At 36.5% G+C, this 5,490-nt stretch overlaps 1 long non-coding RNA gene across 1 annotated transcript; it reads right to left on the minus strand.

Moving 5' to 3' along the window:
- Positions 1-1,102: 1,102 nt before the first annotated feature.
- On the minus strand, positions 1,103-3,868 carry LOC110896881. The gene is made up of 3 exons (XR_002568246.2): positions 3,726-3,868; positions 2,600-2,686; positions 1,103-1,146 (listed from the first exon to the last, which is right to left on the minus strand). It is a non-coding gene; the product is annotated as an uncharacterized LOC110896881 (long non-coding RNA).
- Between the last annotated feature and the right edge of the window lie 1,622 nt (positions 3,869-5,490).

The following is a 5,490-nucleotide window of genomic DNA, read 5'->3' on the forward strand; positions in this document are numbered from 1 at the left end:
CATCTTTCATTCTTTGAATCCGTCTCGCGGATTCAAACATTTCATTCATACATTGCTGATCCGTACTGTCTTACGGATTCAACATTCTTCATTCTTATCACTCATACTTTTCACTCTTACATAGTACTCTCAATTTCCCGAGAGTCTTACTACCCATTTCACCGCACGCCCACCTGTTACCCAGTTCTACCGGACACACCTGCGATAATTACCACGGTCTCACGAACGTCATATGCTTCTTGCGTACTGGCCAGGTGCGCAATCCACATACTAGTTTCGTGCCTTCGTGTAATCATCGCCTTATGTCCGAGAAATGGGTTTCAGTTTCGTGCACATTTCTAAAATTTCCCCAAGACCACATCATTGCCTTTCGTTTAATAATTACCTTCCCAAGGAGATTTCTTCCTTTTTCTTTCAACATTGATACCCATACATATTAATAGTGTGTACCTGGGGTTCATTAGCTTATTTACACCTTTGCCAGCCTTAGTATTCATCCTATCCTGCATCCACGGACCATCCTCTTCAGACACTTATGTTTACCTTGCACATATAAAACCGTTAGTTTCTTTATATGAATGTATTCATACGTGCTTTCATTCCATTTCTACCTTTAGATCTTGATCGAGTCGTGGATTGTACGGGTTCTTTATCACAAGAGCACACAGGTTTGAGTTCAAGTATTTATCTTCTCGTACTTGATTCGCTCAAACCAGGGCTCTGATACCAACTTGTAAGACCCTAATACGTATTTGACTAAAAGTCGCAGCGGAAGTTCAAGCCATAAACTTTCTTTCATTATAAACACCTTAACTTATTTAAAAATTAACTTTAACATAACTCTTTCACATAAATCCATCAATCGACTTATTTACTAAGTAAAATCATAGCTTATGTTTACTACATTATATACATCAACGTTCCCGTACAATCCCACTAGTGACTCGATCCTCGATCTCTGTTCCTTGATGATCCTCATGACTCGTACTACCTGCGCTCACCACATTAAATTCATAACATTAGTACGCATTATAAACATACAAGATTTATTCACGTTTACTTTTTGTTCCGTTAACTCTTTACATCCCAGCTTTCCATCTGTTCGTACATTCCGTGGTGAGACTTTCTCATTGTACCTGCGTTACACTTCGTTCACAAGGCACACTATTATTATCGTCAATACTCAATTTCATTGAATACATGCGTACATACTTTCATACATACTTACATATGTGCATCCGTTCATACATAACTACTTACAAACCTACGTACCTACATTCATACGTACGTTCCTACATACGTGCATACTTACATACATACATGCATACATGTCTACATACATACCTATTACATGCCGTCTCACAACCCTACATACGTGCACACATTCGTACATACTCACTTGGATATATATATACACATACACATACTACCTACATACACACCTACATACATACATACATACATACATTCATTCATACATACCACTTATATTCACACATACATACATACATACCTTCATTCGTATCTACTTAAGGAAATTCTTAACTTAGAATCCCACATTTAGGTACCATATTACTACATATTCTTTAGGATCCCACCTTTAGGTACCATATTACTACATATTCTTTAGGATCCCACCTTTAGGTACCATATTACTACATATTCTTTAGGATCCCACCTTTAGGTACCATATTACTACATATTCTTTAGGATCCCACCTTTAGGTACCATATTACTACATATTCTTTAGGATCCCACCTTTAGGTACCATATTACTACATATTCTTTAGGATCCCACCTTTAGGTACCATATTACTACATATTCTTTAGGATCCCACCTTTAGGTACCATATTACTACATATTCTTTAGGATCCCACCTTTAGGTACCATATTACTACATATTCTTTAGGATCCCACATTTAGGTACCCTACCCGTCAGCGACGCCCTCTAGTTTTTTTTTTTTTTGCAGTTTTCTGCAGGTTCGTTTCGTCGTCCGTACGCACTAAAACGCACGTAACTTTCGAACCGTTTACCCGTTTAACCTCCCGTTTCTTCCTACATGCTTGTAAATTCACATCCTATCAAATGAACTTAAAATCCCATAACCGCCTTAAGGAAAATCTTAACTTACACGCTATCGGCTTATTACCCTCTTACCCACAATTCGACCCGTTCATGCATTCATCAGCGTAACTTGTTTGTTTTACCATAAACTCTTATAAACCTAATAATATCAGTGACATCTATCATAAAATAATAAGTTCTTAGACATTTTGCATCCTCTTAACACATTATCGTTCATATACTTAGTTTTGACCCGTTAAGGGTATTTGCGCGTTAAATGGTTTATGACATACCAAGACCATACTCTTCGCTTCCATACTTGTCCAAGACATTACACTAATCAATAACTTGCTTCTAAACTACTTATTAAGATCGTTTGCCCAAAATACCCATCAAGGGCATTTTGGTCAACTTTAATCCCATCATTTACGACGAAAGACTTTCCTACATATTTAACCTCAAACATCATGTTTAATTAATTTCAACACTTTATTACTTACTTGAACTAAGAAGTGATTACGGAAATCACTTACCTTGAGCGTCCAAGTTCAAGCATAGGTTCCATGCTTTCTTTTGACCCATTAGCCTCCGTGCTTGAGCCCGTAGACATGCTATCTATCCTTACATGACCATACATTGATACCCTTGTTAGTAAACAAGGCCACACAAAGCATCAATCACAATAAATCTATGCTCAACAATTGACTTTCATTAATGGATTTCTTGCAACTCATAGCATAGATTAACAATGAGATCCTTTCTACTCGCATAATATAAACACGCCATTACATATCTTGCTATAAATATTTCGTGCATCACTTTGACTTCCTAAACCGTACGTTTATGATAAGAGATCTACCTCACAACATTCCTACCATTGTTGACTTTCCAGAAAGTCAACTATCAAGCATTTTCAACTTCCAACTTGGACATACATTCATTCACAAATTAACATGTTAGAATATAGTCATTATGCCATCTACGCTTCATACTCATTTTGTAGGACATATTTGGCCGCATAATCAAATAGTTACATATACACATATACATACGATTCCGTTCATATCAACATCTTTATAGTTAACGCCAATATCAATTAAGTTTACTCTTTTCTAGGATTCTCATTCGTTCCATAACCATTCTTAAGTTGAAACTAATACGATCAAACATTCCATATAATTTCATCACATCATTCAAGCGTATGGTACGAATTTCACATATTATTGTCATTTAGGCATTTCATCAAACACCTTGTGTGCGTACCACCATCTAAGCTTAATGTACAACTAATTCATGCATATCCTTCTAACCTCATACATAATTCACCAAAATTCTTCCTTCTAATCATCATGAATCATTTCTACATAATCATTAAACATACTAGAATCACATTTCTTTCAATTCCTCTAACAAGAATCTACCATGCATGCCAAAATACATCAATATTAAGCAAGAATTGGACATGGGTGATCATTCAAGTTGTTATCATCACCATAACCAAATGGGTTTCACATATAAACATCAAATTAACCCAAACCATGCATAATCCATGTTCTACATGATGATTCTAACTCATAAACAAGTTCAATTTCATACTACTTCAAAGATTAATCAAAACCCTTATCATTAACTAGCATCAAATCACATAATTCGACTTACCCCATGATGGGAAACCCTTAGATGACTAAGGAATTGATCACATGCATTCGATTGACCTTCAATTTCCTTCTTAATTTGATGATTTGAGAGGTGTTAGGGTTTTGAGGGGAAGGTTTCCCCTGGTCTCTCCTCACGATCGCACACACACCCACTTCTATTCCCTGGGCATTTTTGTTAGGTGTTTTAATAACACATTTTTCATTTTCAACCCCTCATTTATTCATAACATGTCATCTTCCCCCATTTCTACATACTAATCTAGCAAACCTTCATGCATACCTAAGAATTTTAGATTTACTAAAATTTATAAGCCTTTACTAATGGTAAAAATCTATGTTTACCATTTCTTTCCGTCAAAAACTGCGATTAAAACATTATATTATGTCATACGAAATTTGGGGTGTTACAGGGACGCATGCTCAAGAGGAATGAACTCACCTTTGATTTGCTCGGTATGTTAAGTTACCCGTCCAAGTTGGTCAACCCAATCCCAACCATGGTTACCAATGAAATCAGTTTCATAATCAATTAAGTCATGTATGTAACATCACAAAGATCACTGTTAGTGCATTAAGTGTCTATCGCCTCCGTCAATCAAAATCATAGTAGAAACCAAAGAATGCAAGACTTGATGATGTTACTAGTTAGTAAAGGCAAGGTGGCAATTTTGTAAATAATGAGATTTCTCATTATAACCTTGTGCCTATAAATAGGAGCTTTAGTTGTAAAGTTTAAGACTTTTTGGCTCATTTGAAGATTTAGAGATTTAATCCTAGAGAGAGAAAGTCTCTCCACGTGATTCACGGCTTTGTACACGACATCATATCAATAGAATCACGTCATTAGTACGTTCTTGTGTGTTCGGTCACGCACGTTCACGGATTCCGCACGTCGAACGTTCGTTACGCAATCGTACGGTGTCAAAACCGATCCTACAAGTGGTATCAGAGCTCAGGACGAGGAGTTCATACTACTACAGGTTGATTCTACCAGATTCTCTTACTTCTACTCACTTTCTCTCATAATTTCTCGATTTGAACTGGTTCCTACGGTTGAAATGGCCTGAATTTTGAATATAATGTGTGAAACATAGTAATAACAAACCCTAGAAAGAATCAGGTTAAAATACGGCTTAAAAATGGTAAAAATCAATTAAAAACGTGATTTCGCTTTTTCGGTAATTGAAGGGTTTCGCTCGAAATAACCCTATTTCGCTCATACGGACATACACTTGATTTCGCTGATAGGGACATTGCTATTTCGCTTTTGTGTCAACATACTGCTATTTCGCTTATCAGTCATTCTGACTGATTTCGCTTTTGTGACATCTTACTGATCTCGCTTATTTGTCACAAATAGGTGATTTCGTTTTTGTGTCATTCAGACTGATTTCGCTTATCAGTCACTATTTCTCAAAATTTCGAAAATTTTTCTAAGTGTTTGCTGATTTTGCAGGTACATTAAAGATGGATGACATATTCTTGAACCCGTTTAGCGACATGTATGCATTTACTGGAAATTCCGGAAACGATGATACTTCGTCTAGCAATAAGAATGAGAACCAGTCGAATGCGAAGAAAAAGATAACGGAAGCTTGGGAATCTGAAAGTGCATTTGGAACCTTCAATAAACCTCCAAAGCTAATGGCTATCGAGGAATATAGTCGGTGGTCGAGAAAGTTTGAGGATTGGTTGATGGCATTTGCATTTCCCAGCTGGAAGAGTTTGAAAAACGGTTATCACAATGGAAACAAAAATGGTGAAGC

This window comes from Helianthus annuus, chromosome 12, assembly GCF_002127325.2.
Source record: "Helianthus annuus cultivar XRQ/B chromosome 12, HanXRQr2.0-SUNRISE, whole genome shotgun sequence".
Taxonomy (NCBI): domain Eukaryota; kingdom Viridiplantae; phylum Streptophyta; class Magnoliopsida; order Asterales; family Asteraceae; genus Helianthus; species Helianthus annuus.